The sequence below is a fragment of the Hyalella azteca genome, unplaced genomic scaffold, assembly GCF_000764305.2.
Source record: "Hyalella azteca isolate HAZT.00-mixed unplaced genomic scaffold, Hazt_2.0.2 contig5580, whole genome shotgun sequence".
Classification (NCBI taxonomy): Eukaryota; Metazoa; Arthropoda; class Malacostraca; order Amphipoda; family Hyalellidae; genus Hyalella; species Hyalella azteca.
Window position 1 is genome coordinate 878,740 of NW_025935765.1, and position 15,292 is coordinate 894,031.

Below are 15,292 nucleotides of genomic sequence, written 5' to 3' on the forward strand. Positions count from 1 at the left end.
CTCGCATATATTTCGGTAATTTGATCTGAATTGGTCGCGGGTGTAAGTACCATGTCCTTTCTGCAGACGTAAGCTTCTCTTCATTAACGTATAATCCCTTCGTCTGTGTCAAGGTAAGCGTTTGTAAGCTTACAGAATTCTTATAAAATTATCACAATAACTGAATAATGTTCTGTTCTAATAATTTTTTCTTCACGTGAAGAGAGTTTAAATAAGCCAAAGGATGTCGACAACACATTTTTTCTGTCCAAAAATTTCGTTAAAAATTCAAAATTTATTCGAGTTGCTATGCAGCAAAGTTAGCGCTGAGCCAGCGAGAGACGGGGCTTGAAGCTCCACGGGTTTCGTTCAGAGCTCTAAGATTTTATTCCTATGTCGCCAGATTTTTGGAATATTAGCGCATGTTTGAGGGACTATAAGGTAAGAGACGCTAAAACTAAATTATATTTTCTTACGCAATTTAATATAGTGGCGGCGGCAGATTTTATTTAACTACGCCTGATTGCACTAATATGGCATTTAATAACTAACGCATGTATATGACTTGTTATAAGCTTAAAATTAATGACCAGAGAATGCATTATAATTTTCAAGGAGTCGAACAATTATTTTGATGACGTTAGTAGAGCAGAAGGCAGATTTAGCAAATAATAATAATAATAATATATTAACGACGTTTTGAATGTAGCAACAGTCATTTTCAAGTTAAGAGTAGCATTGAATAGTGAAATTTTGCTGGACATAATTAGTATATCTTGTTATAAATATATACATGAAAGTGCACATTTACCCGGCAAAATGACGTTGAGATGAGAGTAGCTAACGTAACTTTGATACGAAGTTGACATGGGTTCTGTGCACCATTTTACGGGTCGCCTGCCGAAGACCACTACTGCCCTGGATGTAATGGACCATCATGATTCCTGCCTTCCGGAACGTAGCCTTCAACACTTCAAGCCGTCCGTATCTAGGCCGTGGGTCGAACCAGCCCTCGGTCGAACGGTCACTTGTCGACGGACGATAAATTTTGGAACAGAACTATGCTATCTGAAACCTAACCTCAGATGCGGTGAACGTAAAATTACGTAATTTTAACGCCCGGAAGTCATATTTGATCCGCGGCCTGGTGGTGCATGGCAGGTGGTGGTCAAGGCCGGAAGAGGACAAAGCCGAGTGGTGCACGGCTGATTGGTGTAGGTCCGGAAAGATCCAAGGCGTTCGATTCAGGGCTTATTGGTGCACAAAATTGGTGGCGCACGGCTGCGCTCCCCCATTTTACCACGTCCAAGTCAACAACTGTCCCGAGTGACATCTTGATGTCGTAGAACTATGAACATTTTATTGAAAAATTGTAAAAGTATCTTTCATGACTGTAAATTGTACTAGTTTGGACGACGGCAGTGAGGGAAAATAATTCAAAAATGTGTGCCAATAATTTGATTTTATGCGTATAGAGGAATTAAGTATCAGTCTAATGCTAAAATTTTATTTCACAAAAAGAAATCATCGAAATTTTGTTGCTCGTTGATGCTGAAACTCGAACATGATGCAACTCAAGGTAATTCAAAAATTTCAGTCAAAAACTCGGTCAATCAGAATGCATTGGTTTCTGATAGGCCGCAGCTAGTTTGACGTCGATGTTTATGCTATGAGCTTCATTAGTCGCTCTGCACTCACCTTTGAAGCTTCGTGCGTTGGAAATTCTGACGTGAGATTTTTCTATTTATGTACATATTATTTAACCGTCGTCAATGTTAATCGTAACTAAAGTTCTGTTCGGGTTCGGCCGTTTATATAATATAGAATGTAAATATAAATAATTCGAACACTTTAATCGGTTGTGATGCATTTTGTCACTCAGATACTGTTTAGAATTCACGTTATGAACTTATTTTGTAATGCATTTACGGTATCAGAACATACATAGTAGTATTTGAGCATAAGTACAACAAGGGCTTTATAAGCAATATAATGGCTATATATAAGTACATATTATAAGGGCTATATAAATATTATAAGGACTATATAAGTATTATTGGGGTTATATAAGTTTTATAAGGGCTATATAAGTATTATAAGGACTATATAAGTATTATAAGGGTTATATAAATATTATAAGGGCTATATAAGTATTATAAGGACTATATAAGTATTATAAGGGCTATATAAGTATTATCAGAGCTACATACGTGCAATAAAGGCTACACAAGTACAATGAGGGCTAAATAATTCGACCTATATGAACGAAACAAGATGACGACAAAGAGGTTGAAGTCTACAGTTCGTGGCAGCGGCAGCGAGGGCCTCTTGAGCTGAAGAGAGGGTAACGCACTTTACTCTGTATATCAGCGCGCAATCTCTCTCAAGAGCGCGCAAAGATTCTCATACTTTGGCTTTTAGACCGGGGCTAATTCCACGTAATCTTTCATCTTCTTGTTCGCCAAGAAGCCGTTTTGAATTACGAGATCAGTCTCATTTGAGTTAAATTCTCAAATTGTGATGGGCAAGTGGTTCTCTTTTCCAAAATTAAATACGAATTCTTTCGCGCTTATTCCAATTTGGAACTTGAATTTCCATTTGGATTAAAGAATGACTTGATTTGGAGCATTAGTTCATAATTCAGTTTAGAAAAATAAATTTCTTTGTAATTTTTAACCGGATATGGTGTCATCATATTTTCGATGTAAGGTTATGAACCTCAAAGTAAACTTTTCATCGGCCAGCATGCTGTTAATTTTATGCAAATCTATCACTATCAAGCGTCAATTACCTTACTGTTTAATACTCTGATGCCCACCTAAGCTACAATGAAACTTTTGAAAAGTGTTAAACTATTCACAATTAACGTGATCCCAGGTAGGAAAATACAGGTAATATGAATGCATATTTATTTGGTCATCGATAGTACTGAATAGCAATCAACCGAAATTAAAAACAATTTTTTCGAGATTGGTCTTCTATCGAACATCTATTATTTTCAATTCTGTTTTTAAAAATGTTTCTAGAAATAGCCAGGAATAAGGTTGCTTTCCACACATTAGCCGCTATGACAACGGACAGAAAAGCTCTTCTTAAGGATAAAATTTGGCGATTGAGCTCTCCTAATGAGCAGTTAAGTCTGCAATTGTCTGGCCCTGACAGAGAAACGTTGAAATGATCCAAGCGATCAAGAGGCGCCATGCGACCTAGATCACCACGCCGATCACAAAAGATCTTCACCAATTCTCGCAGGGATCAAAATGCTGCAAACTTGGTCGCTTGGAGATCACAAAGTTGCGGCCCGCTTGTAGATGACGGCAGATCTCTGGTAATGACTGCCGCCTAGAATGGCACGCACGGCCAAGAATTTCTGCAATGAAATGCACCAGAAAAAGTCCGTCCTGTCATATTGATCGGATGGGAGACCTAATAAACCTGTAGTATGTCATTCCGGGATCAAACGCGAAAAATTGCCAAAGTAGCGGAAAATTTAGTAGGTAACTAAATTGGGCTTTAAATTTCCGGAATAGAACTGAAATTTCTGTGGCAATTGGAATACGTTTAATAGTGGAATACATACAGTATATAGTGCTCATTAACCGAAAACACGAGAAAAAATAAATCGCTCTTAAAACCTAATTGTAAACCTTAAACGGGAAATCTTCCTGTAAAAAGTTGAGATGGAACAAAAATAACAAAATAATATCAGAAAATCTGTTGCTAATCTTGGGCACTAAATTTGTTATTAACAGCAATAACTTAATCCCCTTGTTCCAAATGAACAAATTTAAAATTTCCGCTTACACGCTTATTTTGGTTGGTCTTCATGCTAGTCATCATATTCGTTGGGGCTGTAGAAATGATTTATATAACACTTGTAATGAAAAAATATACAAGTTTTAGAGCAATAATAACTTGCATGAGCAGGAAACGTTTGGCAAAGTCTCTCATTAACTCGTCATATTTAATTAAGATCAAAAGTGAAAGTTCACTTAGTAAGTCTCCCACTATAAACCGTGTGAGGATATTAAATTTGTAAACAACAACCAACGCATAAAATTTTGTTCTGAATTCGGCCGAAGCAGCAGCAGTCATGGCATAACGACCTCGCACTTTATGTGAACAGTTTATTTTATAGGAATTTCGTATCCCACACATGTTGTCAAGACTGTATTATTCAGGCGAGAAATGCAAGAATCGATGTTGACAAGTCACTCGGGAGTGACAGTGTCTTTATTACGAGTGTAATTTTAGAGAAACATTAGGGAAAAGGTAATTATAGAGACGAAATTAGATAAGTATCGCTACAGGGTTGGGTAGTATCGTGACTGGGTAGGGTAGTATCGTGCCTGGGTAGGATAGTATCGTGACTGGGTCGGGTAGTATCGTGACTGGGTAGGGTAGTATCCTGCCTGGGTAGGATAGTATCGTGACTGGGTAGGATAGTATCGTGCCTGGGTAGGATAGTATCGTGACTGGGTAGGGTAGTATCGTGACTGGGTAGGATAGTATCGTGACTGGGTCGGGTAGTATCGTGACTGGGTAGGATAGTATCGTGACTGGGTAGGATAGTATCGCGACTGGGTCGGAATATATCATTACTGGGCAATCAACGAGATTATCCTTGTATTACAGCGCATCTGAATTGGCGTATTGAGATTTTGATTTTGCATACACAGGTGTGAAACTCTCGTCATACATAATAAAATTATAGTAAATTATCCATATGTTCATTCAAAACGTTTCCAGTGAAGATATAGCGAATTTACATGGCATTTTCTTTGCTTTCAAATTGCCATAACTACTATCCATAGTATTGAGATTAACTTTGACGATTTAGTGATCACTTATTTTCGTTTAATCAAAATTGTTACTTCTGAATAGGATAATATTTATCGAAGTTATATCACGTTTTGAAGTCCATTATAACAGTGAAAGTTCTTGAGTGCTCCGTGTACCACTCAGGTTTGAGTTGTCGCGAAAAACATTTGTAAAAGGAATATGTTTTTTCCAGCGCAATTATCATAAAATTTACGTCTAACTTTAATGCTTGCTCTAATTATCGTATTATTGTTGGCAGCGGGAAATATAAATATATTTTGTTCATTGCCTGTATATAATAATTTAATGACAATGATTGTATTATTCTTGCTTGAAAATAAGTAGTACTGATAACAACCATTGATGGCAGGCGTTCTCCGTGATCTCAAGGCTAGTAAACGAGGGGAAATTTTTAATGCGGAAGCAGGCGGAGGCTTTTGAGAGAAAATTGTCTTATAATAAAAAATGTTGAAAAAAGTTGGCATCAATGTCAGGGTTGAATTAATCACAGTACTGCTCACATTCGCCTGCAAAAATTAGTAGAAGAAACGACTAGCTTAATCTCCCTAAATGCTTTATTCATCCTTCAATGTTGCCAATAAGTTTATAATTCTTCGTTATCTATAAGTTTAAACTACTTCATTTTCTATAAGTTTATAGTACGTCATTTCACAGCATAGCTGCAGGCGATGCTGCCCGCAATATTATTTTCAGTATGAAAAAAATGCGTAGTCATTATTTTTTCCTAAACTAGTCGATTTTATTACCAGAATAAACTCAATGTAGATTTTTTGCTCCTGCAGGCTTTTGCTTTGTTCGTATAAGCCTAGCATGAGCTTTCTCTATTAATATTTCGTTTTTATTAACCTGAACAACGATGTTATTAACAAATAAATAAGCCCATGATTCTACGAACAACGTAGCTGCCAGCAATATAGTCATGAAAATACCTGCTGAATCTTAGATATTTGTACATTTTTATCTCAACTGTACCACGATTTAAACTGTAAGTACTGTACTTACAGCTACTGTACTTAGCGCTGGTTACGCGAACGGCCCGACACAACTTGAAACATTCCCCCCCCCCGGTGAAGTGGTTGTTATGTTTGAACATTGTACGACGGTAGCAGGAGTAGAGTGATGACCCGCAATCTTGTTTTTTGTACGCGATTTTGACGGTCAATCTTGCGCCGTCTGGGTTTACGTGGTTGCGCTGCTGGCCTCAGGACTTATAGACGCGGGCGTCCCGCAGTTGATGTTGCGTTGCCGACACGAAAGGTGAGATACGCTGGAGCTCTGACATGTCGCACAAGCGCCTATAGGCTATTATTAATTATTTGTACATGCTTCATAAGCAAGCTGCTTATCATCCTATCACTCGTGTTACCGAGTTCATTCTGATTCATTAATCGAGCTATTCAAAAAATATATTCTCAAATTTTTCCAATAGTTAAAATCAACATCAATCTCTATATCTATTTTTCAGAAATTCGAAGATTATAGAGAAACTTTTTTTAAAAAGTTTATGAGCCACCTTCATCATTTTGGCAATTTTATGAGCCACCTACATCATTTTGGCAAACGATTTACGGAGTGATATTTTATCAACATGAGTAAAAGATATATTATTACATTATTATCATATATGAGTGTGGAGTACCAAATAAGTTCTTTGATGTTCGAAATAACCAAAAGTTACTGCAGTCACTATTGCTAAAAGAAAACAATGATCAGGAATGCTTCATTTATATTCTTTCTATTGCATGCAACTGCATCAAATTGCTACTTGTTTAGGGCTTTTCGTGATGAATATTTTGTTTTTCACATAAATTCTTCTTTAGTTTATTAAACAATACATTTTCTAGAGTTATGGTCCATCAGAGTGGCTCTGCAGTTCTTTTATAAACTTCAAAAATGTTTTACTGAAGCTCAATACTGGCATCATGTTCATGACCATTTGCAAATATACACATACCGTATGTATGCATGTTCATACTGTACAATATCACTATAGCTCAATGATAATCATTGGGTCTTATCTTAAGCCTCCTCGTTATAGCGATAAGGCGATAACGATTGTGTTATTTGTTATAGTCCGGAATAATTAATTATATTATAGATTGAATATAATGAGGAACTAAGATCAAATAGTTGGTACTAGCACCCTTGACTATATTTTTCCAGAAAAATATTCAGAGGCCCATATTGAAAAAAATCAATCGCTACTTTTTGCAAGGCTCAGTTTGTGTGATTGTTAAGCAAATATTTGATTTATTTGAGGGTATTTTATGTAATTTTATTCATTAGGTAAAATTAAGTTACAATTCATTGTACAGCAGTGAAAAGATGACCGTAATTTTAGTTTGATGTGCATTATTTCTAAATAAACAGGTTTGCAAATGAAATGGAATTTCACAGTCCACAATTTGAACCTAATTTGTGGTGCTAATCGAAACCTTGAACTAAAATAACATACGAACTAGTCGTCTAAAGTTGCCCTGAACGATGCTAGCAGATAAAATTAAAAAGTATTTGTCTGAAAATTATTAATTACTGAAAAACTAATAACTGAATACAAATATTTTATAACTCAATATCTTAAGAGTAAAATAAGCAAACATTGATGAGGGCTCAGTGTAAAGAATATAACTCGTTATACGTTACACTGCAGAAATGTGGCGCGATAATAAACAAAGATAAGACATGACACGGCCGTATAATAGTAAACGTCAAGATGGTGATAAGACAACTTAAAATTAATTATCCTTTGCAACCGGTTGAAGGGTATCAAAGACAGAAGCTAAGTAATATTTTTACGTGGAATAACGTAGAAGTACTAAAGTGAATCGTTAATTTGACTTTTGAAATCATAAACATTTCTACTTGAATCGATTTTCCCGCGAATATCAATTGAAAATCTTGATTACACAAAGTTCGCCGTCAATTTTCAATCTACGTACAAATGCTTTTGCTAATTTCATACAACTGTACGGAATTCCGTACACCTGTACGGAATTGATTGTGTGTTGGACGATAGACACGAAACTTGATATTACGTGATCCAGAGACGAAACTTTTTTTCTCCCAAATCATAGACACGACAGCAAAATTTTCTTGCAATTTTCGTGAGCAAAAGTGGTCTCAATTAAGTGGTCTTCTTTTCTTGCAAAAGTGGTCTCAATTAGAATGCTGAATAAACTGAAGCAATATTAAACTGAATATTCTCAACAATTGTAAATTGTCAACAATTGTTACTTCCTTGCTTTGCACCAATCGAATGTAAAGAACGCATAAAATGATTACCCAATTTATTTTTTATAAGTTTTACGTACTTTAAATTCGCAATTGTTTCAAGCATTTATGGAGGTCGTCAGACCTTGCAAGTCATGGACGTTTCCGGTCATAGACTGAAGGTTATTAATTCACATTAAACTAAATTAAATAATTAATTTTAACTGAATCATATTAAACTAGAAATTCAACTAAACGGCTGAAATTTAACTAAAACATCCACTCAATGACTACAACATATTTAGAAACCCACAACATAGGTAATAAATATGATGAAAAATTTTCGAGTTTAAATTATTTTCGCCTAAAAATTCAATTGATAATTTGAAGATGCTAGCAACATCGAAGATGGCAGTGAAGATTACCAGCTGAAAAATAAGTAATAAGAAGTTTGTAGATAAATGAACGATAACTTGAATATTAAATTTAGCTTTCGTACCAAGAATTCAACTAATAGTTTAACCAGAATAATGATATAAGTAGCTGAAATATTCGATGATGTTTAGAAGACAATAACGTTATTGCAAATAATATTGTGATTCACGAGTGTGCTTTATAGCCTGTTAAAGCAAATCTAAAATATTTTAAATTCTCAGCAATTGAATAAAAAATTTGGGTACAAATTTACTTCAGTGCTAAAGAAATCCCTTCTATTTCAACAGAGGTCACTATCGTTCAAGATGGTGAAACAAAGGTCCAAGAGATGCCCCGACAACACATGGCGCATCGAAGACAGCAACTTACGTAAGGCAGGCTTTGCGCAAGAACGCGAACTTAGCGAAGCGGGCGCTTCAACCCTTCTACATGTCGTCGAATATTCGGCGCGCAAGAATGGACCGCGTCCATGTATGGGTACAAGGACATTAATAAACCGCCAAGTGGAGCACAAAAACGGTTCTAAAATCGAGAAGCTTGAGCTAGGCGAATATGTCTGGGAATCGTACGACGATGTCAAGACGAAGATCGACAAAATTGCGGCCAGTGTCATTTCTATGGGATTCAAGCCCAAGTCCCGCATCGCAATCTTTGCAGAGACCAGAGCTGACTGGTTCACAATGGCCGTCGGATGTCTTCGTGCTGGAGTGACGCTTGTAACTCTATACACTAATCTCAGTGACTCGTCTGTGGTGCACGGCATAAATGAAACCGAAGTCGACACTGTCATTTCAAGCTATGAGTTGCTGCCGCGGCTTTGTGCTTTACTCTCTCAGCTGAAAAGAGTCAAGCGAGTTATCGTGCTGGAAGATCAGCTAGAGGGTATGGGGAACCCAACGAAAATGTCAACAGATGTCTCTTTTGTGAGCTTTTCATCACTTCTCCTGACCCCCAATCTTAAGTGTCTTGAAGAATACAAAGGGCCGGAAAAAGACGATATTGCCATCATCATGTACACAAGTGGATCAACTGGAAATCCAAAAGGGGTTCTCATAAGTCACAAGAACATATTTTGCGGGATCCTTTCATTCCCATATAAGGTTAACGTCAAATCCGACGACCGTTACCTGGCGTTTCTGCCTCTGCCTCATGTCATGGAGCTTTGTGCAGAGACAGTCATGATGGCACTGGGTGTCGGCATCGCATATTCTTCCCCTCACACCTTGACCAACGCCAGCCCTAAAATAATGAGTGGTACTCTCGGCGACGCCCGCGTTGCCCAGCCTACCTACATTAACGCGGTGCCGCTGCTCTTGGACCGAATCATCAAGACTATCTTCACTGCCGTCGAGAAACAGGGCAAGATGAAAGCAAAGATTTTTCACGAGGCCCTGCGCTACAAAATGAATAATCGGAATGGATTTACATCCTCATTGGCAAACTTGTTCGTTTTTAAAAAAGTCCGAGCTGAACTCGGTGGGCGGCTCAGGTTAGTCGTTTCAGGTGGCGCACCTTTGTCTCCGCGTTCGGACAGAATTTTCTCGGCTATGTTTGGTTGCGACGTCAGAGTCGGCTACGGTTCGACAGAAACAACTGCCTGTTCCTCCATGATGGACGTTGACGACTCAGTACCTGGAAGTGTAGGTACTCCTAACAGAAACTGCCCGATTCTGCTGGAGAATTGGGAAGAAGGAGGATACAGAGTTACGGACAAACCCCGACCTCGAGGTGAGGTTCTCGTTGGAGGCGACGGTGTGGCGGTCGCTTACCTGAATTTGCAGCAACAGACAGACGAATCGTTCGTCGTGAGGAATGGCATGCGATACTTCAAGACAGGAGACATTGGCGAGTTTGACGACCGTGGAGTACTCTTCCTGATCGACCGGAAGGGAGACCTCACTAAACTCCAGAACGGCGAGTACGTGGCCCTCGGAAACGTGGAAGCCAATCTCAAAAGTCACGTACTGGTGAATAACTTGTGTGCTTTCGGGGATGAGAACCGCAACTACGTGGTTTTGGTGATAGTTCCTGTTGAGGAACACTTGAGGCTACTCGCTGAAAAAATTGGCAGGACGGAACCATCGACGTTCGAAAATTTATGTCGTGATCCACGCGTGATCAGTGCGGTTTTGGAGGAGCTCACTGAGTACGGCAAGAAGCAAGATCTCACTAAAACAGAGCTCCCGAAGAAAGTTTACTTGAGCACTGACGAGTGGACTCCTGAAAACGGCCTAATCACATCTGCATTCAAACTGCGTCGGAAACCCATTTCAAGACACTACGCCACGCAGGTTGCCGCCATGTATGCGGAGGGCTAAAATAAATATTGGTTATTGCCATATAATGCAGCTCATGAAATTAAGCAGGCTAAGGTAGTCATTAAAAACTGTAATACGTATCTTCAAAACAAGCACCAAACATCAATTAAAATCAGGAAGGCATTTTTTTCTGATTCACCATTGTCATATGAGTAAACTGAAAGCTGAGTTGCATCCAGCAATTTTCTCACTCACGAGACTCACCATTCATATCACTCACCATGAATGGCAGTGTCATGCGCACAAGATACGCTAAACAATAGATACCTGGTACAAAGAGGAATTTTTATTTCCTGTTCCTAAATATATTTACGTTTTCTAAAATTCATTATCTCTTAATGTTGCGGCTGTTGACGTCCTAGTTAATAAGTGCTCCAACACACCCATAAGCAAAAGGTTATTGATCGTCAACCGAACTCTATAATAACGCTACTGAAGTTTCTTAGCGCTCCACTTTTTTCAAGTCGGTATATGTAAGGTCCTAATTTTAAGTTAATGCAAGAGCTTTTGGTCTCTATATATCTCTGCAATGCACTGCTCTTTATAAAGTAGCGCGTTTTGCGTTTTTCAAATCCGTTAAAACAAAAATGTAGGCATTAGCAGCAAACTATTCTGAGGTATAGTGTGCTATGTAATTTTATGTGATATAAAATCAAGTATAGTTTTTTGCAAGACACTTATGCTTTATTATTGTGCTTTAACTCATATTTCTACATCAATTTGTTGAGAGAATTGTTACGATTATAAATGACTTTTATATTACGAGTATATACACTAAATAATAAGAGTATTTTTACCCGTAAGACTTCCTTCAAGTCTCCATTCGAAACTTTTGTTTATAGGAAAAACAATTCCCAACTTTAGACGATGCTATTAATGTGTTTTATGGGAGTTGATTGAATTCAAGGTAAACGTGTTAACTATTAAACACTGTACAAAAATTTTAAATAATACAGCTCAATTGCCAAGCAGAGTATAATTTAAAAAATTACTTACTTGAAAATGAATTTACTTACTGAAAAGCTGGAAAAAAAATTTGTGATACGAGTAGAATGAACCCAGGATAACCGAGGTCTAGTTGGTTAAAATAATATTTGATTTAATTTATTTAAATAATGCAAACTTTAACTACACCGATGCGGTGCCTCCGTATGGCAGAGGAATCCTAATCGGCTCTGAATAGCTTGCTCGGCTAGTAGGTTTATAAATTATTATTAATACAGATCAGCAAGAAATTAATACTTTTAATGCCCATTCGTATGCCGCCCATGGCTCATGAAAACCGGAAAAATGCGAAGAAGGTCGACGATCTCACAGACACTTGAGGCCATAACGGTGCCAAAAATATCAAGAAACCAATGCTGTATCACCCAAGATTTGATCTCGTATTATGTTGAAGTAAAGATTAGTATTACTCCGATACGGCAGCGTCGTCGTTTTCTGATACAAAAGTTCACAATATTCAGAATAAAAGCTCGTTTAATTACATTCTTCAATCCTGAACAATAGGATAAAAAATTCTTCGGATTAAATGTAATAACATTTAAATTTTCAGCAGACCTCTGTAATTTATAACTGGTCTAGCCATTGTTGTACCATGTATCCATAAAAGCATCAGGAAACATGTCAAGGGAACGGATATGTCCGTCTAGAAATTCTAGACGATGTTGCAATGTGTTACCTCACATAGGCTTCTATAGATTATATTACCCACTCCAGGCATAGTAAAAAGCAACAAACTATTAGGCAAAAAATTTCTGGTCAACCCGACCGACTGGTCAACTCGACCAAACTCTTGCTCGATGTCGCTCATATCTACTCGAAGCGCCCAGGATAGTAATTTAGCCATTGCTTCATATTTGGGTACTAAGATATACGTTAGTGAACTAAGGTCCGTTCAATAGCTAATTTTAGCTGACATTTGGTTGAAAACGGCGATTCAATTGGATGTCGTTTATGGTGATAAATTATGATATTAAAAGAATTAATTATCTAAATGACCGTTAGTCGGGTAATCGTATTTTCTCAGCAAAAGAAAAAGCCACAAGTTAAAATTAACAGCGCGGGAAATAATTCAGTAAACGATTACGTTTAAAGTAACATTCAGGCCTCAGTTAAGTTTTGAATCTAATTTCTTATGAACGCTCGACGGCTCATGAAGCCCTACAGCTTCCACACAATTTAGACGCTCATACGAGCCAATGAAGGTACGCAATTTATACATGTATGTGACCGACCATGATCTTGTAATATACATCTAAAACGCAAGACAACGACTTTGCTCAGTAGATGAGTGGAATAGCAACAATGTAGTGCATTTGTGCGCTGGAAGTTAACAACTTTTTTAAAATTCTGGTAGTATCTGACAATATAATTAGCTGAGAAGATTTATGGAAGCTATTTCGAATTCTGTAGACCTATTTTATGGTAGATATGTACAAGTGTACTCATTATCAAAATACTCAATAAAACTTCATGCATTGTTCTCTTTTGAAAAAAATTCCTCAAAAAAAAACGAGTCGAGAAAGTTTTTACTTCCCAACTCGTCATGCTTTTGTCGTTAAATTCTGAATTTTTTCTAAGATATTTATTTTATCTAATTTTGCGTAGGAATTAGATGCTTTGAACAATTTAAGATCGGTTACTTGTGAACATCAAGTTTGGGCAAAAAAATAAGACTTTATACATATAAACTGAACAGCTAGTATTTCACTGCACATTTTCGATTCACCCCATCGCTCTACTTCTTTCTGAAATATTATTAGTGCTGTGGATCGCACACTGATTTTGGACAGTTTTGATTATTCACACAGCAAGAATAGAAGCACTTGTCTTGAGGTATTTTCAATACATTTTGTATGAATCGTTTAAGTATAGTATCAATAGTACATACTTGTCAAGATCTTGCATTCGAACTTGCCGAGAAATTAATGAATAGAGAAATATGAATGAATAGAGAATAAATGAATGACATTAATTTCTCTATTCTCTATGGATGAATAGAGAATAGAGAAATTAATGAATAGAGAAATAATATTTGCTAGGGCGCAGGCCACAGTTAGCGAAATTGCATAACTGCATTGACAAAACAATTCCGTAAAATGTCGCAGTCGAACGCACTTAGAGTTTCATCCAAGTTGCGACAGGCGCACCGGCTTTTTTTCAGGCACGCGTCAACTTCAGGTTAAGGATTTTTTTGGTGCTCTGCTTAATCAAGTCTCTGTCACGGCGCCTCGTGAGACACACTTGCAAAAACGACTTAAGAGGATGACAGCTTCTCGACGAGATCCACGGCTGCTGATTAAATAACCGCCCGTCGTGTTGTCGTTGCTGATCAAATAACCGCCAGTCGTATTGTCTTGCTGATCAAATAACCACCCATCGTGTTGTTTGCTGATCAAATAACCGCCCGTCGTGTTGTCGTTGCTGATCAAATAACCGCCCGTCGTGTTGTTGTTGCTGATCAAATAACAGCCCGTCGTGTTGCTGTTGCTGATCAAATAACAGCCCGTCGTGTTGTCGTTGCTGATCAAATAACCGCCCGTCGTGTTGCTGTTGCTGATCAAATAACCGCCCGTCTTGTTGTGTTCAGAACGACACTATACATGCATGCCTTACAACGGCTGTCCTGATGGGTACATCAGCGCTCGAATAATTCAAAAGTAATAAAAATACGACTTATGGATCTACAATTTTAAACACATTGTTCAAGTTCTTACTGAGTGACAGACGTCAATTGCAGGACAGTTAACGATGTTACGGTTCGTCCAATCGTTGCTATGCTTACCATTTCATTACAAATTATAAATTAAAAATGCATTGCGTGTATCTGGACACGAATTACCATGATAAACACACACGTATATCCATACAATTTCCAATATTCTGAGATATATTACTTCAAAGATCCTAGTTTAATTTAATGGTGCAATTAACTTATAAATTGTCGACCATTTTATGCTTTTCGCAAAATTTAAAACCTTGCAATATTTTGTGGACGACAGCATTAAGAGAATTTGGCGGCTGGCAGCGACAATATGTTTAGCGGCAGCTTTATTGAGTGCGAACAATAGCGCATAAATCAGCCATTCCCTCGGAGTCACCGTGAAATTTGCTTGTCGAAAGTCCGGCGGAACTCGGACGGCGGAAAATCGAGATGCATACAATGGGTAAAATGATAGAAAAATATAATTGATGCGTGAAAGGTTACCCTGCATTGGTTGCTTTATTCTATCAGTCATTTTTCATCGTCTCTAAATCCAGATTAAAAATGAACTCTCGGAATAGGAAAAATCTGTATGAACAAAAAAGAGCATATGAATGCCACTTACTTTTTACAATGGCTGTACATTTTACGAGTACATACAGTGATCGTATATACATCTCATGCCAGCACCGTTAATGTCATGCAACTTATCCCATTTAAATTTAATTTTCATTGCCAACTGCCTTTGCAAAAATGTGTCAGAAAGAAAAAATGTTCTATAGCATTTACTTAACCATGAAAC

At 37.5% G+C, this 15,292-nt stretch overlaps 1 protein-coding gene across 1 annotated transcript in view; it reads right to left on the reverse strand.

Annotated features, from left to right (window-relative positions):
• LOC108665696 (neuroligin-4, X-linked-like) overlaps positions 1-15,292 on the reverse strand; it is an 81,800-nt gene that overhangs the window by 50,442 nt on the left and 16,066 nt on the right. The window lies entirely within an intron of this gene.